The following is a 26050-nucleotide window of genomic DNA, read 5'->3' as shown; positions in this document are numbered from 1 at the left end:
TATTACACCAGAGGGGAGAGGAGGAGTTTTTTTTAAACTCAATGAGTTATGATTTGAATTCACTGCCTGAAAGGATGGCAGCAGTCGATCTGTTAGTAACTTTCGAAAGGGAATTGGATGTATTTTTTTTCTGAAAAGGACACAGTGAAAGAACAGGTAGCTCATTCAAAGAGCCGGCACAGTTATGATGGGCTGAAAAGCCTCCTTCTGTGTTTTAAGATTCCATGATTAGAAAACTGCCGAACCATACATGATACATCAGAGTTGCAGGGTCATGAGAGACTTGAGGGAGTGGTCATCCCTGCCCTTTTGCGAGTCAACTGTGGCCTAGGTAAGGGTCCCATGCTCAGGGTTATGAGCCATGTTCAATGGCAGAGCCAGCAAACTTTTGTTGGTGACGGCAGAAGAGCTAGAACCTCGACAGATAACAGCCACTAACTGATGCAGGATCCTTTGGGAAGAGAACTTGTGCTTCTTTGAAGCACACATGAGGAAGGCAATGAGAAATGTATCTTCTTCTCCCTAGTCATATTGCTCATTATCCATTGAAGTCGAAAATGGCAGGCTCTTAAAGCAACTGAGAGGGAAATGCAAGACCGCAAAGTGTGGAGAAATGAGCAGAGGACATGCCCTTAGGCACATCACCACTACAACATCATCACTCTACAGTGACATTATGTGAAGAAAGGTGTTAAGAATTGTGGAGTAATTTTAACAACTGAAATGACAAGGTTTTGATAAATGGAATGAATATACAAACATGTATATAGTCTGCCTGTTAAGATTTTCAACATGACTGAGATAGAGGGATTGCCTCAGCCTTGCACTAGCGACAGCCACTTTTCAGGCAACGTTTGCAGACAGAAACAATCATTACCAGGACTTATTAGTAGCATAGCAAGTAACATTACAATGATCAACAAGGTTGTAAATACCAACAGATGACAGCCTACCTGACAGCTCACTGTCATTTGGGTATTTTGTCAGCCTTAAACATCCCTGCAGTACTCCAATCCCAAAGCTGACCTTGTGTCATTACTGTCCTGTAGAATAATGACCAAGCAACATGCTAATTTGTACCGCGACAACCACTGGAGTACAATGAGTAATTTCAACTGAGGTGCTGCCTTTAATTTTCTTCTCAAAGCACAGATAATTAACTATTCCAGACAGGCCAAAACAAAACTGACTTTTACAGCTGTCAACCACAAGTTACACTGAACAGGCAGTGAATTCAAATCGTAACTTGTTGAATTGGAAGCAGAGTCAGGAAAACCCAACTCAGGAGAACATGCCCTGGATATTCAGATGTTTGTTCCCAGGATGAGGAGGGCAGGGAGTTAATGGGACTCAGGACTGTCGCCCTGAAAACAGTGCTGAGGCAGCCACAGGAGCTTTCAGGTGTGGAGGCAGGCTGTTTTAAAGGCCAACCTTGGTGCTCCAGGACTTGGTCCCAGCTGTAAAAAAAAAGACAATAAAACCAAAAACAGCCTTCTAGCCCTCACCTTTCACACATCCCCATGCCAACTCATGCCACCTCAAGCAACCCCACCCACTCCTCATGGCCTCTCATACCATCTCTGCCAACCTAAGCCTCACTACCCACTCCCCATTACCCTCCATGCCAATCTATGTCCCCATACCTCTCCAAGACCATTTATAACCACTATGCCAACTTATCACTTTACCCACCCCATGGTCCTTTATAACTCCTATGTTAATTTAGTGGCAACTCATGCCAACTCATGACCCCAGCCCACTACCCTCCATGCCAACTCACCCAGTATCCACCATGGGCAGACTTCAGGAACCATTGTAAGATGAAATAAAATAAAGCTCCTAGCGCAGATAGATGACTTCACCACATAATAAAAAACACTTTCATGAAAACCCATTCAATACATTTAAATTCCTTCAAGTATTTAATCCCTTGTAAAAACAAACATTTGTATTTATAGCCCCACATCAAAGAATTTATAACCACTTAGAGCTGTCAATCAAATTGTGAACTTACAGCACCCCCCCCCACCACCCACCCTCACTCCCCCCCATCACCCCCCTTGCCACCAAAGAGTGTGCTAGTGATAATTTGTGGAATCAGTCATGCAGCACTAATCCTATAATGATAACTCTCAGGCTTATTTCAACAGACAGCTGGTGAAATAGCAAGCACTGCTTTTTTTCAACCAAAGTCTTTTTTTCAAAAACGTAAAGAGCTTGGGGATTTTAATGCCTTTATAGTTGACAGTTTCACTGAGTTCATCCACTTTTTACACACATTCATGTCTAAATTTAACAATTCCAAAAGGCACCATGCCTCCCACAAAGGGGCGCTTGACATTTCCAAAAGGGTACCTAACCTATCTGAATAACTAATGCAGTTTTACACCTTTTGCTCAAAGATTTAAAGTCCATGAGTTGGGCATTCCACTAACGAATTTGCATCTGTTTGAAGGCAGCTGCCCTCTTACACATGCAGCATAGATGTGCAAACTACAACCTTCCCTCGCCCCCCTCCCCAGCAAAAATGGTGAGTGCTGAGTTCAGCAGCGGGATTTCCGGAATCAGGATTCCGCCACCATTTTGGCTAAGGTGTGGAGCCCTTCCTTCGGACCAAGCTTTTGCGATTAAAATACCTTTGGATCAGAGTTCCTCCTCATGAGTACCAATACAGGTTAGGGGGGCAGGGAGTTAGCAGCTCACTTTAACTTAAAAAAAAGTTATAATAATAAATTATAGAATGAAAATAAGCTGTCTAAAAAAGTATATACTGTCAGTAGAAATTTATGGTTCAAGCATACACTTGCTCTACTCCTGTGGCATTACTTATGGCCAAATTAAAATATTGGTATTGAGCAGGCTTCAATAACCAATTGAGACCTAGGTTTGTCCACTTGCTGGGGCCAGGCCTTCTACTTAGGCAAATTTTCAGATAGACCATGATAATTTAAACATTTATATCCACCTTCACCTGCATAAACTTTACATAGGAGTTTTAAATTGTTATTGATTTAAAATTATATTCTCCAGTTTTCAGCGTAAAACTAGAGGCTAGTCTCAAGCTTAATATTTCAGATCAATGTTATTTTAAGGTCAATATTAACAGATTTAATTTAAGTGGGTTGTCGATATTAAGACTTCTGACTTTATTGTGGAATATGATTTTTGGCTCTAACTGGGTATTACTGGCCATTTGATCTGTAAGATCTTCTGGATACCATAGACCATTCAGAATGCTATGCTCAAACAACTGGGCATTCAAATCAGAGAAAAGGATATTTACAGATAGGTACAAATGAACAAATAACAGAAACAGAGCAAAGCATTTAAATCTATAAACATTAGCCCAATGCCACTAGTATTCCTTCCTGAATGGTTGGTTCTCCCATCTGAGATGTGGCAAACCCATCAGGAAGGAAGGCAATCAACATTACTTCTAGTAGATCTGTAAAAGAAGTTAAGGAATACACAAGACCCCAAGGGGAGGAAACTCCCTGTTTCCGAAAATTGTCAGACTGATCTTGACTGTACAAGCTGTTCAAATCCAAAAATAATTACCTCTCCTATCTCCCCAGCACAGCCCTTATATCAGCCTCACCCAGTTGTTAAGAGTGTATTTGTGCCAGCCATTCCAAATTTGCTAAAGTAAAACTTGTTAGCAAACAGCATTTCTGATCAAAAATATTCTTCACTTTGCTTTGGGATTATCATCAGGGGTAGGAAATACATTTCCTGCAGGACTGATACTCCCAGCTGCATCCACATAACTACAAGTCCTTATTTTCAGCAACTTGGAAAGTTTTCACTCTGTGCAATATTTTTTATTTAAGGTTTGAAGATAGGAGAAGTTAAGTGTCCTTAAACCTACATAACAGGCTGATGTAAATATTCTGAATAGCCTTTTTTCATTCATATCTTCTTCAGATCATTTACTTATAAAAACATGACAAACCTCTCCACAGATTAAACAACATTTGTTTCTTCAACACAGTGACAAATATGCACCACCAAAGACCGGGTAAGCCTGATATTGATGACTGCGTTAGGAAGATATGAGAGGTAATTATTTTTGGATTGTACATCTTAAGATGACAGCTTTAGGAAGTAGGGGGTTTCCTCCTCTTCAGGTCTTAAGGGCACCATAGTAGAGCTTAATGTTGTCCTTGCCTAACAGTGTCTTCACTCGTCCCTCATATACTCACATCCACCAGTGAGGACTGGAAACCCTAATCAATTTTTCTCTACTTAGCCAAGTCTCAGCATAAATACTGTAGCTACAAGAACAGGCCAGAAGCTGGGAATCCTGCGATGAGTAACTCACCTCCTGGCTCCCCAAAGCTTGTCCACCATCTACAACGCACAAGTCAGGGGTGTGGTGGAATACTCCCCACTTGCCTGGATGAGTGCAGCTCCCACAAAACTCAAGAAGCTTGACACCGTCCAGGATTGGCACCCCATTCACAAACAAACATTCACTCCCTCCAACACCAACACACAGTAGCAGGAGTGTGTACCATCTACAAGATGCACTGCAGGAATTCACCAAAGCTCCTTAGACAGCACCTTCCAAACCCATAACCGCTACCACCAAGAAGGGCAAGGGCTGCAGATAGATGGGAACACCACCACCTTGAAGTTCCCCTCGAAGTCACTCACCATCCTGACTTGGAAATATATCGTCATTCCATCACTGTCGCTGGATCAAAATCCTGGAACTCCCTTCCTAACAGCACTGTGGGTGTACCTACACCACATGGACTGCAGCGGTTCAAGAAGGCAGCCTGCCACCACCTTCTCAAGGGCAAACTAGGGATGGGCAATAAATGCTGGCCCAGCCAGTGAAGCCCACATCCCATGAATGAATAAAAAATAAAATTCTTGGATTAACCGCTCTCCTAATTAAGATCATCAAATTCAGCACATGGCATGGGTCATACCCAGAATTTTCCTGTTCTGTAAGGCTAAGCTATTTACTACATAAAATCATTGAGCTGTGGAAGGAGGACAAGCTCCATTTCCAATCCCAACAGGGTTTGTTAGTTTACTACGTAACAAGTCACAGCATGGAATAATCACATAATATTACCCAGTTGTTGCAAATACATATTTGTATTTCAATTAATTAGAAGTTTTTTGGCTTAATGCAGCAAAATACTAAAATGCCTATGGACACAATTCGGGTAATTTGTTTCCTATATTTGCACAAAGATGTTTGTAGAAGGAGAAATTGAGCCCTCCCTGTACAAACAGGTGATTAGAAAGCAAATTCTGTTGTACTATGTTGAAAGCAATGACATCCCACACTGCCAACCATGTTGTAGTATGGTGCGCAGTGATGGCTCAATGAAAAGATCTTGAGACTTTTATATTGAAACGTGAATGCTTTATTGTTAACCTTTAACTATTTACAGATCCTAAGTACAGTCATGCATGGTGCTGTTACTGCCATGCAGGCTGGTTCTTAAGCGTTCTTACTAGACTGTTCACTCAGTCTATTACCATGTGACTCTATTAATTATATCATGATGCCATTCTCCAGTCCCACGTTAACCCTTGTTCTATCAAGCATCTTTACATTACAGTGGCATGCAGGCGCATACAACATCATACAACAATTGCCATTTCAGCGTTAATTAGCAAAAGTTTGTAACTGGAGCAAAGACAACAACTGGGTAATATTACATGATTATTCCATGCTGTGACTTGTTAAGTAGTAAACTAGCAAACCTCGTTGAGATTGGAAATGTCCTCCTCCCACAGCTCAGTGATTTTATGTAGTAAGTAGCTTAGCCTTACAGAACAGGAAACTTCTGGGTATGTGCTGAATTTGATGATCTTAACTAGAAGAATAGTTAATCCAGGAATGCTGTGATTTAGTTAAATAGACAAAAATTGCCTAGGGTTTCCAGTCCTGACTGGTGGCTTCAAGTATATGAGGAATGAGTGGAGACACTGTTAGATGAGGACAATATTAGGCTCTACTATGATGCCCTCTTGGGTCAAATATCTTAGCTGCACTCACCATCAAGGCTTACATTTTAGAAAGACATTCATTATCAAATCTTCTTGCGAAATGGGAGGAGAAGGGAGAGCAGAAAAATTAGCACAGAAAAATGTCAAGGAAGAAAACTAATGCCTTATAATAATTGCTGTTGTCTTTATCACACTAAATAGGTCCCAGCACCATACTTATGGAAAGTACACTGTTTACTGCTGAGGATGAGCTTATGGTGCTTACAGCAGTTGAGATCCAACATCAATTCTAGACTACTGGCCAAAGAAACAACAGCTGCGGTATCAGATTCCTAAGCCACAGGTTGTCATTTTTGACATTGCTGGACTTCAATTCAAATTCGCTGAAATCCATTCACAGCTTCCCCATGGATTAGGCTGCTAAATGCATCAGCTACCCAGGGAACAGAGTTGAACTCATCTGAAGCAGCAGTGGAACACTACAATAGACCCAAATGTTCCCAGGTTAAATGTGCTTTGCAGAAGAGTGCTCATGGAGATGTTGGACAAGGGCAGAGTTAGATTCAGCTGTGGGGCCCTGAACTGTCATTAAGCTTGACAACACAATCAAGTGGTCAGGACCCACAGTATCATATCCCAACGTGGATCACCAAGTTCAGGGAGAGAAGTCAAAGTTTAAATGCTTTTTTTGAACAAACATAGCTTTCTGGTTTTTGAAAGTGGTCTAGGTAAAGTAATGATTGGTTTGGAATTTGGTACGTATAATTGAATTAATTCCAGTATAACAAAACAGGACAAAGTCCAAATATTCAATTTTGTTAAACAATCCTAGCTGAAGGTCTATTTCTGATATCCTAGCATCATCGATAAAGCCTCACGATAATCCTCACTGTCACAGTTTGGCATGAAGCTTCCCCCGCACGCAGTGCACATCAAGGATCTGGGCACAGATGGTTGCAGACCGAGTTGGGCTCTCCATTTAAACAGGTGACAAATCCTGCAAGGTCCACTGACCACTGAATCCAAACTCCTAATGTGCACTCCCACCAGGCAAAGCTCCACAATGGAAAAATAAATTTGCAAAATGTCCCCTTTTGTGCTGCAAAGCAGCAGGACGTGGACTCTAGTGAGAATCTAGCTGATTTTCCACAGCATCTTTAACCAACTGCTATTGACTGATGATAGCAAACAGCCCAGAAGAATCAGAGTATCTACCCAATCCATCACAGCAATGGTATGAGGCACAGCACAGGAGCATCTTATGTTGAGGGAGGGATGGATTCAAAAAAGGTGCAAGATGGGAATATATTTGAAAAGAAGTATTAGCTGAATAATGCAATGCCACACATTGTAACTGGCAGTGTTGTGCGTACAGTATTGCATACCATGCAAAACTGGCTATTCTTAACAGATGGAGGGGTGAAAATAAACAACTAACTCTCTGGCGTTGCTTAAAGAAATAATTTGGCAGCATGAGGGCATCACCCTTGGAGTCATCCTTTTGTATTTTAATGAAGGTTTTATCATATGCCAAAGACTATTCAGGCAGAACTTAATGAATTTATTCCTTTTGAAAGACATCTCGAACTGCTCCCTCAATGAGATTTGAGATGATGCTCAAATGTTTACATATATCGCATATATGTTTCCTACATTACAACGTGACTATATTTCAAAAATACCTCATTGGCTGTATCAATGCAAGTCTTTCATTTTTTCATGTGGATATTGCTGACAAGGCCAGCATTTGTTGCCCATCCCAAACTGCCCTTCAGCAAATGCTGCTAGGCCATTTCAGAGGGCAGTTAAGAGTCAACCACATTGCTGTAGTCTGGAGTCACATGACTGTGTAAGGGCAGTAGATTTCTTTCCCTAAAGGTCATTTAAAGGTCATTAGGGAGCTAGATGGGTTTTATGACTTCATGGTCACTATTACCAAGACTAGCTTTATATGCCAGATTTTTATTAGTTGAATTCAAATTCCACAACTTCCATGGTGAGATTTGAACTCCTGTCCCCAGAGCATTAGCCTGAGCCTCAAGATTACTAACCCAGTGAGATTACCACTACACCACCATCTCCCCTATTTCTTTGTATATGTTAGAAACTATTGAAGCTGAAAGCCTTCAAGTTATGCAGCAAATCAAGGCCATACAGCCACAGATAGGCTTAGTGTCACACTGGTTACAAATTGCTTCTTAATTACTTCAGCCAATGTCCTCCCTTCCTTCCCTGGGAGTGGTTCCAGGGATGAGGAACTTCAGTTATGAAGATAGAAGGCAGAGGTTGGAATTGTTTTCTTTGGATAAAGGAAGGCTGAGGGAAGATTTGATGGAGGTAACCAAGGTCACGAGGGGTCTGAACAGAGTAGATAGGGAGAAACTTCCCACTTGTGAAAGGATCGAGAACAGAAGGGCACAGATTTAAAGTAATTGACAAAAGATGCAAAAGCAATATGAGAAAAAAAAAATTCACTCAACGAGTGGTTAACGTCTGAAATGCACTGCCTGAGAGTGCAATGGAGGCAGGTTTAATCGAAGCATTCAAAGGGGAATTAGACTTACCTGAAAATGAAGATTGTGCAGCGTTATGGGGAGAAGGCAGGAGAATGGCACTAAGGGAATTGCTCATTCGGAGAGCCAGTGCAGAGATGATGGGCTGAATGGCCTTGTCCTGCGCTGTAACAATTCTGTGATTCTCTCCTGCCAAACCCTTGTTGAATGCATTTCCACACAATGCCCTGCAGTACTCAGTAATGGTGGCCCTGTACGAGTCTAGGCAACTAGTGATGGTAGACTACCAGACCAAGGGAGAGGGTAAACACATCCTAACCAAGACACTCAACAGTTGGCTGTTTCACCAGTAAGTATAGTCCAGCACAAAGAGGGGGAAAATTACAATTAGAACCTAGGACCTGGTGGCTCAACTGTTTTACTCACCCCTCACACTGCTTCCAATGATGATGTTTTACGATTTATTGGCACTGTGGCTCTTACATCTAATGGTTTAAAGATAGGCAAGCAGGGTAGAGAGACTATTTTAAATGAGCTGAGCTTGAGTGGATGTGAGCAGCATTCTTCAAATTTGTAAATGGCTCCATTTTATACGTTCCCTGTTTTAAGTCTTGGAGCCAGGGCAGCAGTAGATTCCTCTGACTGCACAAACTATTGTGCGCACTGTTAAAGTTGTTGAAAATTGTGATAGAAAATATAAATTAAAAGAAGTTGCTTTGTGCTGCCAATTTCTGGAACAAAATGTAGATCTCATTTGAATCAGCTTGTATTGTAACCAATTTTCTGATTGCTCAGGAGTTGTGTTCAGTCAGCTTCTAATTGCTGCTAAAAGCTGGTGAATTACAACACTTGTTTGTGACAGACTTAAAAGTTTCCACATATAACTTCTGTGTTAAAAACATTGTGGCACTTAAATTGTTAAAACTTCCCTGAGCGAAAACACTTTGCACCAAATGTCTCATCAATAAAGAAATCTTAGGCTTTTGGTTACATCTTTTGTCATTCTTTTCAGTCATCTCAGCAAGTGAATAGCACTTTAATTTGTTGCTCTGAAGGAAGACGCTGTAAACTGGATCAGTGGGACCTTCTTTCACTGCAGGCAGCGTCTGTGCAGCACCACAAAACCTGACTGTCCAACACAAGTAGTTTTTGTGGCCTGCTAGTGGGGTAACAATAGCTTTTGTGTTCAGTGAGGCATTTCTCAATGCAAATGCCTCTTTTCACACTGCATCTTAATAACGAACGCATTTTTTTCCACACAATTCAGGATGCTTTTCTGGAGAGTGGAAGTTCTCAGCAGCATTCAAATCTGTACGAGTAAGTTTCAAGTATAGCCCTGACAAGACAATGTCGATTCAGGTCTAGTACTAATGAGTGATCAAATCACATTGAGCAAAGATCAGGGTGGAGCCTGCAATTCAAAGTAAGTTAAATACAAGCCTGCAACAGCTGGTCCTAAATTTGCTGTCTAATCAGCAGTACCTGCACAGACATAATCCACCAGCTATCATGACCCTTTGATGGCACAGACACAGGATCTGTTCCCTGAATTTACACTACACCATTGGTTTCCCCCATGAACCAGTAAAGTGCTCTGTACATGCGTAGACCTGTGGTGCACAAAGGAGTAAACTATTGCCTTTTGGTTACTGCCACAGTTTTTGAAAATGTGGTAGAAAATGGAAATTAAAAGTTATGTTGTACTGCCAATTGTCAGACCCAATAAGAAAAAAGGTCTCATTTAAATTAAGTGTTTTGCTATCAAATTACTGATAGTTCAGCAGCCAAGTTGTGTGTCCATTCAGCTTCTGCAAAAATTATTGCATTGTATGTAACTGAGCTAAAACGCAGCTACACAGTGTTAATAGTGTTAAAAGTAATTTGGCACTCAAATAGTTAAACTTCCCTGAGCAAAATGCTTCATTTGCACCTAGTGTCTAGTCAATAAAGAACCCCCAGGCTTTTGGCTACATTTTTTGTCAAGTGTGAACAAATTTGCCACTGCACAAAGCATAATTTAGTTGCTTTTTGAAGCACAGAATGTATAGAGCAGTCACATTTTACATAGAATTACATGAAATATACAACTCAGAAACAGACCATTTGGCCCAACTAGTCTGTGCTGGTGTTTACACTCCACACAAAACTCCTCCCATTCCAGCTGGCTCATTTCACCCTTTTAGTATTCCCTTTACTCTCATGTGTTCGTTTAGGCTCCTTTCAAAAGCATCCAAGCTATTTGCCTCAACCACTTCCTGAGGCACAGAATTCCATATTCGAACCACTCTACGTAATGAAATTTCTCCTTACTTCCTTTTTGGATTTATTAGCAACTATCTTGCACTTACACCCCCTAGTTTTGCATTCTCCCCCAAGTGGGAGCATTCTCTACACATCTACCCTGTTAACCAACCCTTCTATAGTTTTAAAGCTCTCTATCAGGTCACCTCTTAGTCCTCTCTTTTCTAAAGAAAAAGCCCTCAATTGTTCAATCTTTCTAATAGCTGTAATCTCAGAGTTCTGGCACTATCCTTGTAATATTTCCTCCGCTTTCTCCAGTACTTCTACATCCATTTTATAGAATTGAGACCAGAACGATGCACAGTGCGGTCTGACACTCTTCCCATACTAATTTAACATAACTTCACTAGTTTTGAATTCTATATGCCAAGAAATAAATCCCAGGTCTTTGCTAACATTTTAAATTGCTTTGCTGATCTGCGATTGTGCTTTTAATGACTTGTTCAGCTGTATCCCAAGATCCCATTGCCCCATTAAGTTTCTTAATTTCTAAGATTTGGGGGATGTTTCTGTTTTTCTGACTGAAGTGTATCGCTTCACATTTATCTACTTTAAAGTTCAATTACTATTTAGCTCATTTTAGCTCTTTTAAAGAGGACATTTGTGAACCGGATGGGGGGTTTTTACAACATTTATTGGTAGTTGTCATGGTCACCATTACTGAGAGCAGATTTCAGTTCCAGATTTATTAATTGAATTTAATTTCCACCAGCTGCCATGGTAGGATTTGAACCCATATCCCCACAGCATTAGCCTGGGCCTCTTGATTGCTAGCCCAGTGACATTACCACTATGCCACCATGGCAAAGCCTCAATTACTATTTAGTCTTATTAAGTAACAGCATGACATAATTGCAATAATGACCACACATGCAGTACCCTGACGGGCCTCAGTGATAGGTGTGAAGGCCTATTTAAAAAGATACTGCTGAGGTCTGAATTTTCCTCCCATTCCTTCCAAACCATTAGTATGTTAACCTGCAGGTTCTTCCATCTTCAATATGTTGAAATCTAAGCTCATTGTACAGCCTCTTAATCAAAATTATTTTTCCCCCACTTCTCACTGCATCTAATTCCTTTCTAGCCACAATCTTCAGCATTCCACAACTAAAACTAACGTCAGTTAATCCCCAAAAGCAAAAAACTGTGAATGCTGGAAATCCAAAACAAAAATAAAAATACCTGGAAAAACTCAGCAGGTCTGACAGCATCTGCAGAGAGGAATACAGTTAACGTTTCAACTCTTCAACAGAACTAAGGAAAAATAGAAGAGAGATGAAATATGAGCTGGATTAAGGGGGGTGGAACAATTGGAGCTGGATAGAGAGCCAGTGATAGGTGTAGATTGCCAAAAGATGTCATAGACAAAAGGACAAAGAGGTGTTGATGGTGGTGATATTAGTAAGAAATGTGCTAATAGGTGACATTAAGGGTAGAAAGCAGGACGAGCAAGGTACAGATAGCCCTAGTGGGGGTGGTGTGGGGGAAAGGGTTGAAATATGCTAAAAGGTTGAGATAAAACAATAGATGGAAATACATTTAAAAATAATGGAAATAACTGGAGGAACAGCACCTCATCTTCCGACTAGGCACTTTACAGCCTTCCAGACTGAATATTGAGTTCAACAACTTTAGATCATGAACTCTCTCCTCCATCCCCACCCCCTTTCCGATCCCCCTTTTTTCCAATAATTTATATAGATTTTTCTTTTCCCACCTATTTCCATTATTTTTAAATGTATTTCCATCCATTGGTTTATCTCTACCTTTTAGCCTATTTCGATCCCTTCCCTCCACCCCACGCCCACTAGGGCTATCTGTACCTTGCTCGTCCTGCTTTCTACCCTTAATGTCACCTATTAACACATTTCTTAGCTAATATCACCACCGTCAACACTTCTTTGTCCTTTTGTCTATGACATCTTTTGGCAATCTCCACCTATCACTGGCCCTCTATCCAGCTCTACCTGTCCCACCCCCTTAAACCACCTTATATTTCACCTCTCTTCTATTTTTCCTTTGTTCTGTTGAAGAGTCATATGGACTCGAAACGTTAACTGTATTCCTCTCCGCAGATGCTGTCAGACCTGCTGAGTTTTTCCAGGTATTTTTATTTTTGTTTTTGTTTTGTATCAGTTAATCCCTATTCCCCAGATAATCCCTCGTCCCTCATCTTCTGTTTGATCCTTTCAATCTCGTTGGTGTCTGCACTATGGACTTTGAGCTTTCATCTTGGCTTCTCAAACAAAAAAAAATCAGGACACTGGAACATCCTAGTAGGGCACAGTAGTACCTTTAAGGCAGTTTCTGTTCATAGCATGTCATCGGCAGCCCTCCCACTGCTCATGGCCTATGATAAAACAAATAAGGCAACCTCTGCAGTTCCCAATAAGTCCTGGGGCCCAATGTATCGTGGATGCTGACAGCAGAGTTCTGAGAAATAGAAAAAGAGCCCCATTGTATTGGCCCTCCAATAGGAGCTAAAGGACCTAGTTGCACTCAAATAGGGAGACAGGTACTTGGAAGTCACGGATGTCCAACAGAGCACATCTTTCCCAGAACCTAAGCAGCAATACAAAAATGCCTTACTATATCAGATGACCTATCCTCAGAGAAGACCCATCATCTATTAGAGTATCTGACTGCATTGTGAGATAGGATGGATATAGATAGTTTCTGAAACAGTTAATGATGGATTTAAAAAAAAAGTTCAGAATTAATGCATACGCAGATTATCTACGTATTGTGATACACAAGGGGGTTTTCAATAGCTCTTCACCTGCAACAATAACTCAATGAGGGCCATTGCAAAAATAAATAAATCTAAGACATTTATCAACCTCTTCGACTTAATTATGTACCAACCTATACAGTCTCTTCCAGATTAAGTTCCAGAGCCACCGAGCTCCAATAGCAACTCCTGGCACATAATAAACTTCTTTCATCGAAGATGCCGCCTCAATATTTAACTCTTCAGTGCCTACATATTCTGCTTTCTGTCCCCTGAAGTATGGGTATCCCTGAAGGTGTTGATAAGTCATAGAGTTCTAAAGATTTTATTTAATCTAATGACACACCCTGAATATCATTTATTCAATGACCATTAAATTTAATTTAATTTGGTTTTACAGTAAAGTTTAATTACTCCTTCATAAAAGCAAACATGATGATAAGGCCTCTCTTGCAGGCTCTCTTTGTTGCCATTAATCATTGTTCAATCCATCCTGACCATTGTGATAGTGGTAGAAAATGCAAATATATAATTGTAAAATGAGGAGTATGGCTGTGAAGATTCTTGGAGCTGTTCGAGGAGCACAGCTGTTTTAGAGGGGGAATTGCTGAACTCCACTTCCAGCTCTGCAGGAGTCTCTGGGGACAGGACAGTGGGCACCTGTGACAATTAAGCACATCTTGGACACATGCTGAAGGCCACTGGCATGAAGATCCAGATCAGCCCTACTTCCTCCTTTGCAGTAAGCCAGATACCAGGTCCTTCCTGATGTTTGGGTTTCTGAATGATAACTCCAGCAAGGAAAAGCCCTTCTGATGGCCCCACTTTACTGGACATCCTAGGCTAGGATTGGAACAGAAAACACTGCACAAACCCAAGCCCCAACAGATGCAGCAGCTCCTCTTCTGGGCAAAGAAGCAGCTTTTCCAGGGTCTGGTAATTCTCTGCTCTGACCAGGTTCTCTTGCATCCAGTCTACCTCCCACGCCTCCCCTCACTACACCAGTGACCTCAAAGAAATTTGGAGCCTCTAGAGTTTAGTTTAAAAAGGGAGTGATTCTAGATCTGACCAAGCATCTGGGAACTGCACCCAGTGACCCGCAATTCCCTGTAGGTGTGTGCTATAGAGTTGAACAAGACAAACTAAGCTCTCTTACCAAATCTGTTACTGCACTTGGCACATCACAGCATTAGTGGATTGACATGTTGAGGGGATGGTTATTTGGTGACTATTCTATTTCAATGTCAGAATAAATAGACATTCTTCCCTATGTTTATTTTAAACAAACTGTTTTAATGCAGCAGCAGTTCATTGGGCCATATGTTTGCTCCTATTGTCTATGAGTTACCATTGGCTGCATTAGACCTTGTTCCACTAAAGCATAAACATATCTTTTTATTCTCCCGTCTCCCAGCAACTGAGACAATTCCTAAGACTGCAGCACAGTCCCAAAAGTGCTGGAAGTCCATTTGGAGCTCACACTAACGATCATTATTCACATGTCAGCTTAGCTCAAGTGTACAGGCAGACCACTTCACGACAGAAGTATTAGCAACAAGCCTGAGCTTGCCCTCATCTGGCAACCATGCACTCTCCTGTACTGGGGTCACTCAATACCAATCTATATGGAAAGCCTGGCTTATTCTTCTCCACCCATGTTCAAGGACACTGAGACAAATTCCAACAGGCCCACCTCGGTCTAACCTGAAATTAGACAACTCAGCAAAGACCTGAGGCCTTGCCTAAGCCTGCAGACCTTCAAAAACATAAAAGCTTTTATGAAGGATTTTTAGGCTGTTGCCATTTTGACATAACCAGTAGGCCGAACCCTTGACTTCCAATGGACTGAAGGTAGATGTTGGGAATCTCCTTGGTGGCTCTCCCAATAAACCGATAGAAACCATGATTTATTCAGGAATTCTGCCAAAGTTACAGCGACAGGTCAGGAGAACACCCAACTAAAGTTCTGCCAACTGTATTTTTCTTAAGCATTCAGAACTTCAAACACCGCCAGCCCCTGTATTTTGTATTTCAAGCTTGTGGGGCAGGGGAAAAAAAGAAGAAAAATAGTGGGGGAGGAGGTGAAAAATTCCAAAAACCTCATCATACAACAACCATGGCCACATCACTGCTTTGAGAAATACTCTAAGCAATTTAGTCAGCAGCGCTATGTTTGTTAAACAGCAGCTGTGATTTGATAGCTCCAACCTTTTTAAAAGCTCCTTGACAATATCACCTTTACTCCAAAACTACATAACACCCATGAAGTAACTTCTGCAGCCATGGTGCAAATTGTAGTTTGCAAAATTTTAATTTAGGAGGGTATATCATTTTCACTTGCTCACAATAAGATGGTACACTCAGTGCTTAGAAGCATGCAAAGCTTCTGGTTATAATGGCCCTGGAGGTATGATACAATTTCAGAGAATTGTGGGAGTAAGGGGCTGTGGTCATATTGCCCATGTACTATTCTTAAATCAGGGAAGTTGAGCCCTCTGCATTTTCTGAAATAACATGGATGTAGCTCTGCTCACCAGTTTTTCCCTTATAGCTCGGTGTCCGACAGGTGCTGAAGGTCATCACCATTTTTCACCAAATAAAGCTATTAAGGACGCAGAACTCTAGGTTTGAATCCCTCGAGTCAGGCATCGATCTCTATCACAGTACTGAATCAGTTCTTATCAATGTCACAAATCACATCCTATGTAAATGTTACAAAGGTAAACTTTCCCTCCTCATCCTTCTAGACCTGTCTGCAGCCTTTGACAGCTGACCACACCATCCTCCTCCAAAGCCTCTCCATGGTCATCCAGCTGGCTGGGACTGCTCCCACCTGGTTCCATTCTTATCGATCTAATCATAGCCAGAGAATCATTTGCAATGGCTTCTCTTTCTGCACCGGCACCATTACCTCTGGAGACCCCCCAGAATCAATCCTTGGTCCCTCCTATTTCTCATCTACCTGCTGCCCCTCAGTGACATCATCCAAAAACATAGCATTAGTTTTCACACGTACGCTACCAACACCCAGGTCAACCTCCCCTGCCATCACCGCTTTTGCCTCCTCCACAGTTGCTGAATTATCGGACTGCTTTTCTGACATCCTGTATTGGAGGAGCAAAAATTTCCCCTTATTAAATATTGGGAAGACTGAAGCCATTGTATTCAGTCCCTGCCACAAACTGCTCCCCAGCCACTGACTTCATCCATTTCTCTGGCAACTGTCTGAGACTGAACCAGACTGTTCACAACGTTGATATTATATCTGAGCTAAAACCCAGCAACATATCTGCACCATCATTAAGACCACCTATTTCCACCTTCATAACAGCATCCAAGTCTGCTTCTGTCTCAGCTCGTCTGCTGCTGAAAGTCTTCCACATCTTTGTTACCTCGAGACTTTTAATCTTCAATCACACTCCAAGCCAGCCTTCCAACATTCCACCCTCCTTAATCTTTAAGTCATTCAAAACTCTGCTGCTCATGTCCTAACTTGTACCAAGTCCCATTCACCTATCGCCTTGTACTCGTTGACCTATCCTGGTTCCCAGTTAAGCAACAGCTCAATTTTAAAATTCTCATCCTCGTCTTCAAATCCTTCCATGGACTTGCCATCCAGACCCCATTTCTAATCTCCTCCAGCCCCAAAACCCTCAGAGATAACTACGCTCCTCAAGTTCAACCTCTTGACCACTTAATCCACCATTGCTGGCAGCGTCTCCAGCGCCTCGGCCATAAGTGCTGCAAATCCCTCCCTAAACTTCTACACCTCTCTTACTTCCTTCAAGACTATCCCTAAAGCCTAACACTTTGACAAAACTGCATTAACATTGTTTTACGTACTTTGATGACAAATTTTGCTATATAATGCTGTGAAGCACCTTGGGATATTTTATTATGTTAAAATCGCTGCATAAAGACAAGTTGTTATCGTTGCTGCTGATGATGATCTATCTGGCATTAAAAACAAGAACTGACAGGACAGCCAGCTTTTTTCTGGCATTAGAAATTGAAAAGGAGCCCATGGCAAGCCCAGGTCCAAAGTGTCTTAGTGTTTTAAGTTCAAAAAACCAAAATCAATTCCACTCCAACTGCAATAATACAGCATCACTTTTCAAGCAAGTCTTACTACAGACATGTTAAATGTTGATACAAATGAAGCATTATATTGTGAAAAGGTAACTGTGAAAGGCTTGAAACAAGCTAAAGTACACACTGAACAATCAAGAGGGCATACTGGAGGTGTACAAGGTTACATCTAATACAAACCCAACCTATCCCAGTATGTTTCCCGTGCCATGCACTGTATTGCAGGACTGGGATTACATCATTCTCTATTCTCGGACAAAGGCACTTATGGAAGCAATTACCCGATGGAATACAAAAGGAGGTAACAAATGGGGCCGAGTAGCTCATTCCTGCTGTCTGTAACTATCACCATGGCATCAACAGCAGAAAGCTAATTAAGTGATGCGATTAAATGTTACTGAGTCTTCAGAACCAACACTTAAAACAAGTGAGTGACATGGACTGCTTTGTCTTTTAAAATAAAGCAAATTAAATCAGGACAAACACACTGCAGAATATTCCACCGTCAAAGTAAAGCTGAAAGGGAGATTGACTATGTTGAACCAAGGTTTTTTCTGAGTATCAGGCAACATTGGGAAAAGAGGCAAAAAGAAGTAATCATTTCAATCTTGGAGAATGAATAAGGTGTGTGGGTTAAGGGAGGGATCAGGCAAAGGTTAACACTATTGGGTTGGAGAGATTCAAGAAGTAGTAGAAGCATAAATGAAATGGTTAGCATGAAAGCTTGGAAGATGATTCTCCCATTTCAAAATCCAAAAGAAGCAAGTAAAGCATTGAAGCGCTGAAGCTTTATTACACTGACCCTGTGGGACGAAGGAGACGGGGAGATGCCGACCCTGCGGGACGAAGGAGACGGGGACGGGGTGGAGGGGGGGCTGATCCTGCGGGACGAGGGAGACGCCAGCCCTGCAGGACGAAGGAGACGGGGAGACGCCGGCCATGCGGGACGAAGGAGACGGGGAGACGCGACCCTGCAGGACGAAGGAGACGGGGAGACGCCGACCCTGCGGGACGAAGAAGACGGGGAGACGCCGAACCTGCGGGACGAAGGAGACGGGGAGACGCCGACCCTGCGGGACGAAGGAGACGAGGAGACGCCGACCCTGCGGGACGAAGGAGATGGGGAGACGGGGAGACGCCGACCCTGCGGGACGAAGGAGACGGGGAGACGCCGACCCTACGGGATGAAGGAGACGGGGAGACGCCGACACTGCGGGACGAAGGATAAGGGGAGACGCCGACCCTGCGGGACAAAGAAGACGGGGAGACGCCGGCCCTGCGGGACGAAGGAGACGGGGAGACGCCGGCCCTGCGGGACGAAGGAGACGGGGAGACGCCGGCCCTGCGGGACGAAGGAGACGGGGAGACGTCGGCCCTGCGGGACGAAGGAGACGGGGAGACGCCGACCCTGCGGGACGAAGGAGACGGGGAGACGTGACCCTGCGGGACGAAGGAGATGGGGAGACGTAACCCTGCGGGACGAAGGTAACGGGGACGGGGTGGAGGGGGGGTTGATCCTGCAGGACGAAGGAGACGGGGAGACGCCGGCCCTGCGGGACGAAGGAGACGGGGAGACGCCGGCCCGGCGGGACGAAGGAGACGGGGAGACGCCGGCCCGGCGGGACGAAGGAGACGGGGAGACGCCGGCCCGGCGGGACGAAGAGACGGGGAGACGCCGGCCCGGCGGGACGAAGGAGACGGGGAGACGCCGGCCCGGCGGGACGAAGGAGACGGGGAGACGCCGGCCCGGCGGGACGAAGGAGACGGGGAGACGCCGGCCCGGCGGGATGAAGGAGACGCCGGCCCGGCGGGACGAACGAGACGGGGAGACGCTGGCCCGGCGGGACGAAGGAGACGGGGAGACGCCGGCCCGGCGGGACGAAGGAGACGGGGAGACGCCGGCATTGCGGGACGAAGGAGACGGGGAGACGCCGGCCCTGCGGGACGAGGGAGATGGGGAGACGCCGGCCCTGCAGGACGAAGGAGACGGGGAGACCTGGCCCTGCAGGACGAAGGAGACGGGGAGACGCCGGCCCTGGGGGACGAAGGAGACGGTGAGACGCCGGCCCTGGGGGACGAAAGAGACGGGGAGACGCCGGCACTGCGGGACGAAGGAGACGGGGAGACGCCGGCCCTGCGGGACGAAGGAGACGGGGAGACGCCGGCCCTGCTGGACGAAGGAGACGGGGAGACGCCTACCCTGCGGGACGAAGGAGACGGGGAGACGCCGACCCTGCGGGACGAGGGAGACGGGGAGACGCCGGCCCTGCGGGACGAGGGAGACAGGGAGAGTCCGGCCCTGCGGGACGAAGGAGACGGGGAGACGCCGGCCCTGCGGAACGAAGGAGACGCCGGCCCTGTGGGACGAAGGAGACGGGGAGACGCCAGCCCTGCGGGACGAAGGAGACGGGGAGACGCCGGCCCTGCGGGACGAGGGAGACGGGGAGAGGCCGGCCCTGTGGGACGAGGGAGACGGGGAGACACCGGCCCTGCGGGACGAAAGAGACCTATTAGACGCCGGCCCTGCGGGACGGAGTAGAGGAGGTGACGCCGGCCCTGCGGGACGAAGTAGACGGGGAGACGCCGACCCTGCGGGACGAAGGAGACGGGGAGACGTGACCCTGCAGGACGAAGGAGACGGGGAGACGTGACCCTACGGGATGAAGGAAACGGGGACGGGGTGGAGGTGGGGTTGATCCTGCAGGACGAAGGAGATGGGGAGACGCCGACCCTGCGGGACGAAGGAGAAGGGGAGACGCGACCCTGCAGTACGAAGGAGAGGGGGACGGGGTGGAGGGGGGGTTGATCCTGTGGGACGAGGGAGATGGGGAGACGCCGACCCTGCTGGACGATGGGGACGGGGACAGGGTGGAGGGGGGGCTGATCCTGCGGGAAGAAGGAGACGGGGAGACGCCGGCTCTGCGGGACGAAGGAGACGGGGAGACGCCGGCCCTGCAGGACGCGGGAGACGGGAAGACGCCGGCCCTGGGGACGAAGGAGACGGGGAGACGCCGGCCCTGGGGGACGAAGGAGACGGGGAGACGCCGGCCCTGGGGGACGAAGGAGACGGGGAGACGCCGGCCCGGCGGGACGAAGGAGACGGGGAGACGCTGGCCCGGCGGGACGAAGGAGACGGGGAGACGCAGACCCTGCGGGACGAAGGAGACGGGGAGACGCCGACCCTGTGGGACGAAGGAGACGGGGAGACGCCGACCCTGCGGGACGAAGGAGACAGGGAGACGTGACCCTGCGGGACGAAGGAGACGGGGAGACGCCGACCCTGTGGGACGAAGGAGACGGGGAGACGCCGACCCTGCGGGACGAAGGAGACAGGGAGACGTGACCCTGCGGGACGAAGGAGACGGGGACGGGGCGGAGTGGGGGTTGATCCTGCGGGACGAAGGAGATGTGGAGACGCCGACCCTGAGGGACGAAGGAGACGGGGAGACGCGACCCTGCAGGACGAAGGAGAAGGGGCGGGGTGGAGGGAGGGTTGATCCTGCGGGACGAGGGAGACAGGGAGACGCCGACCCTGCGGGACGAAGGGGACGGGGACGGGGTGGAGGGGGGGTTGATCCTGCGGGACGAGGGAGATGCCGACACTGCGGGACGAGGGAGACGCCGACCCTGCGGGACGAAGGAGACGGGGAGACGCCGGCCCTGCGGGACGAAGGAGACGGGGAGACGCCGGCCCTGCGGGACGAAGGAGACGGGGAGACGCCGGCCCTGCGGGACGAAGGAGACGGGGAGACGCCGGCCCTGCGGGACGAAGGAGACGGGGAGACGCCTGCCCTGCGGGACGAAGGAGACGGGGAGACGCCAGTCCTGCGGGACGAGGGAGACGGGGAGACGCCGGCCCTGCGGGACGAGGGAGACGGGGAGACGCCGGCCCTGCGGGACGAGGGAGACGGGGAGAGTCCGGCCCTGCGGGACGAAGGAGACGGGGAGACGCCGGCCCTGCGGGACGAAGGAGACGGGGAGACGCCGGCCCTGCGGGACGAAGGAGACGGGGAGACGCCGACCCTGTGGGACGAAGGAGATGGGGAGACGCCGACCCTGCAGGACGAAGGAGACGCCGACCCTGCGGGACGAAGGAGACGCAGACCCTGCGGGACGAAGGAGACGCAGACCCTGCGGGACGAAGGAGACGGGGAGACGCCGAACCTGTGGGACGAAGGAGACGGGGAGACGCCGACCCTGCGGGACGAAGGAGACGGGGAGACGCCGACCCTGCGGGATGAAGGAGACGGGGAGACGCCGACCCTGCGGGACGAAGGAGACGGGGAGACGCCGGCCCTGCGGGACGAAGGAGACGGGGAGACGCCGACCCTGCGGGACGAAGGAGACGGGGAGACGCCGACCCTGCGGGACGAAGGAGACCTATTAGACGCCGGCCCTGCGGGATGGAGTACAGGGGGTGACGCCGGCCCTGCGGGACGAAGTAGACGGGGAGACGCCGACCCTGCGGGACGAAGGAGACGGGGACAGGGTGGAGGGGGGGGTTGATCCTGCAGGACGAAGGAGATGGGGAGACGCCAACCCTGCGGGACGAAGGAGACGGGGAGACGCCGACCCTGCAGGACGATGGGGACGGGGACGGGGTTGAGGGGGGGGCTGATCCTGCAGGAAGAAGGAGACGGGGAGACGCCGGCCCTGCGGGACGAAGGAGACGGGGAGACGCCAGCCCTGCGGGACGAGGGAGACGGGGAGACACCGGCCCAGGGGGACGAAGGAGACGGGGAGACGCCGGCCCTGGGGGACGAAGGAGATGGGGAGACGCCGGCCCTGCGGAACGAAGGAGACGGGGAGACGCCGGCCTGGCGGGACGAAGGAGACGGGAGACGTGACCCTGCGGGACGAAGGAGACGGGGACGGGGCGGAGGGGGGGGTTGATCCTGCGGGATGAAGGAGACGGGGAGACGCGACCCTGCAGGACGAAGGAGAAGGGGCGGGGTGGAGGGAGGGTTGATCCTGCGGGACGAGGGAGACGGGGAGACGCCGACCCTGCGGGATGAAGGGGACGGGGACGGGGTGGAGGGGGGGTTGATCCTGCGGGACGAGGGAGACGGGGAGACGCCGACCCTGCGGGACGAGGGAGACGGGGAGACGCCGGCCCTGCAGGACGAAGGAGACGGGGAGACGCCGACCCTGCGGGACGAAGGAGACAGGGAGACACCGACCCTGCGGGACGAAGGAGACGGGGAGATGCCGGCCCTGCGGGACGAAGGAGACGGGGTGACGCCGGCCCTGCGGGACGAAGGAGACGGGGAGACGCCGGCCCTGCGGGACGAGGGAGACGGGGAGACGCCGGCCCTGCGCGACGAAGGAGACGGGGAGACGCCAGCCCTGCGGGACGAGGGAGACGGGGAGAGGCCGGCCCTGCAGGACGAAGGAGACGGGGAGACACCGGCCCTGCGGGACGAAGGAGACCTATTAGACGCCGGCCCTGCGGGACGAAGTAGACGGGGAGACGCCAGCCCTGCGGGACGAAGGAGACGGGGAGACGCCGGCCCTGCGGGACGAAGGAGACGCCGGCCCTGCGGGACGAAGGAGACGGGGAGAAGCCGGCCCTGCGGGACGATGGAGACAGGAAGTCGCCGACCCTGCGGGATGAAGGAAAGACACTGACCCTACAAACAAAGGAGAGGAAGACACGGAGTTTGAATTAAGCTGCAGCACCTCAAAGCTACAGTGTCACACATGTCAAAATATTGTTGATCATCTAGGTGAGAGGAAACGTTTTGTTGAATGGATTGGACAGCAGGAAATTACAGTAAATATCCAGAGCTTGAAGTGAGACAGTGTGAGCTGGATCTTTTTTGAAAAGCACTTAACATATTGCCATTTTTTAAAAAAAAACATTCTGACAGGTGCTAGATCTTGTCACAAGATCCTAATATTTAAGTTCATGATCCTTTGCTGTAATACTGAAGAAATGTTGGGATGAGTGCATCTATGAATAGGAGTGAAAGCAGTTTGCTTGGAGCTGACTGACCACCATTTTATTACTGCTCCCAACACAGACTCGAGCAACGCCCATTGCTCTTCAAAGTTGCACTGTAGCTGCTTCATCACTAAAGCCGTGCTATCAGATGCACAGCTGCCATTTCACAGACCTAAAGGTCATCTTATCCATTTTTACAGCATTCATCCGTCAAATTCTAAACAAAATGAGGCTTTGATTTGTTCAGTTCAATTTTGCTGAATAAAAATGTGTTAAAGGGGCAGTATCTCAAAAATAAAACATATAGTGCTTGGTCATGATGCAACTTGGGTTGAAATCATATTGTCGAATTCCTAAATAAATCAAAAATGACTTGCAGAAACCTCTTCCACAAAGGTCCTTTCAAAGATGTGGTTTTAAAATGCAGCTTTAAAACAAGCTGCTCATCATAACAGGGATCAGGGTTGATCCTAATGGGCTACTTGTGTCTGCTGGAACAAGCAGCAGCAGACTGCGCAGAAACCACACAAGGTTGGACAAACAATGCTACGATAGTGGTTCTTCTGTCCAATGTACATTGACGACTTTGCCATCCCTACTTTCATAACTCGAGTTATCAAGTTATCATTGCAGTAATTCAGCTATTAGATGGCTGGAAACCATCACTGGATTTCAAAGATGTCAATTTTCCAGCCCTGAAACCATGCTGTAGGTATTTGACATAAATAGGTTAACGGCTCCACTAAAATAGCAGAGAAAGACATTTGCAGCCAAATGGTGTGCAGTAGCATCCACTGACATTATTTCAGGGCTTGCAAATGTTTAAATAAAATCTAACTGACAAAGTTCTCTCGCATGATTTGAAACATGCAATCTTCTTCCTGCCTGATCTCGATTCCAACTCTGCAAGCTCCCACTCGATATCAAACATAAAACATGAAATTACAGTGCACAATTTTTAAAAACTGCATGTGTGCTGCACTTTATAATATAGCAAGTTGCTTTACTGCAATCATTGCTGTAATGCAGGCAAACATAGCATCCAGTTCACAGACAGCAAAATTCCCCAAAAGTCAAAACGAGATGAATGACCGTCTAATTTGCTTTTGACAATGATGATTGCAATTGCAATGCTGGTCATTACACAGAGAACTCCCTGCTCTGCAAATAGTGCCATGGGTTATTTTTTACATCCATCTGCCCAATCGGGCACACAGCATCCCAGTTTAGCACCTGATCCCAAAGGTGGCACCTTAGGTACTCAGAGAATGTGCTTGGGTCCCAACATGGAATTTGGGTCTGCAATCATCTGACTTGAAGACAAAAATGCAAGCAACCAAGGCAAGTTGGTACTTCAGTAATAGAAGCACAGCCATTTTCCATATATTTCTATTTACAGGCTTTTGGTTAAGACAATTTGCCATGATAATTGAAATGACTATACGAATAATGATTGCCCAGCTGGGTCAGAGACACTGACCGATGAACAGATCTCAGGGCAAAGGCACTGATCAAAGCAACTGTCTTTTTTTTAAAGTTGGAGTTTCAGCCTTTGTCCTAATGGCAACAGTTTGAGAAATGAATTGGGTAATGTTTATAAGCTGGCCTTAAAGTTTCACATTGGTTTAAAAGAACTCTCAGCATAATCACTAAATAAAAGCATAACAGTATCCACATGATCTAAGGGAAAGTGATGGCATAGTGGTCTGGTCACTGGGCTAGTAAGTAATACTCTGGGGACCAGCGTTCGAATCCCACCGCTGGCAGATGGTGGATTTGAATTCAAATAAGTATATTAAAAAAATATAATTATGATGACCATGAAACCATTGCCGATTGTTGTAAAAACCCATCTGGTTCACTAATGCCTTTCATGGAAGGAAATCTGCCATCCTTACCTGGTCTGGCCTACATGTGACTCCAGGCCCAAAGCAATGTGGTTGACTTTTAACTGCCCTCTGAACAAGGGCAATTAGGCATGGGCAATAAATAGCCAGTGATGCCCACATCCAATGAATGAATTAAAAAAATATCTAATTTGACCTAAAAGGCCAAAGTAATCACGAAGCCAACAAAGCCAAAAAAAAACAAAAATACCTGGAAAAACTCAGCAGGTCTGGCAGCATCTGCAGAGAGGAATACAGTTAATGTTTCGGACTCGAAACGTTAACTGTATTCCTCTCCGCAGATGCTGCCAGACCTGCTGAGTTTTTCCAGGTGTTTTTGTTTTGGATTTCCAGCATCTGCAGTTTTTTGCTTTTATCTTAAGCCAAAAAACAATTGCTTTGTATGTCATACAAACAATCATTGAAAGCCAACAGTGGGATGTCCCTCCCTGGACCCTCTGCAGTTCAGCCCCACAGAGCCTGTGCAACAATTGTCCTTAGATTTCTGCAGGCCATGAATCTCAGCATTTAGACATCAGCTTGCGACATCAAAAGTACTGATGTCAAAAGTCTCTCACTATTTCTAAAACAAAAACAGAATTACCTGGAAAAA

General features: G+C 46.9%; 1 protein-coding gene across 2 annotated transcripts in view; it reads right to left on the bottom strand.

The window, feature by feature from the left end:
• The window catches only part of bcar1 (BCAR1 scaffold protein, Cas family member), a 243579-nt gene that overhangs the window by 29941 nt on the left and 187588 nt on the right, over positions 1-26050 (bottom strand). The gene's annotated exons all lie outside the window — the stretch shown is intronic.

The sequence above is a fragment of the Carcharodon carcharias genome, chromosome 7 (assembly GCF_017639515.1).
Source record: "Carcharodon carcharias isolate sCarCar2 chromosome 7, sCarCar2.pri, whole genome shotgun sequence".
Lineage (NCBI taxonomy): Eukaryota > Metazoa > Chordata > Chondrichthyes > Lamniformes > Lamnidae > Carcharodon > Carcharodon carcharias.
The sequence above is the reverse complement of the archived record's forward strand: the minus strand, read 5'-3'. Positions and strand labels throughout refer to the sequence as shown.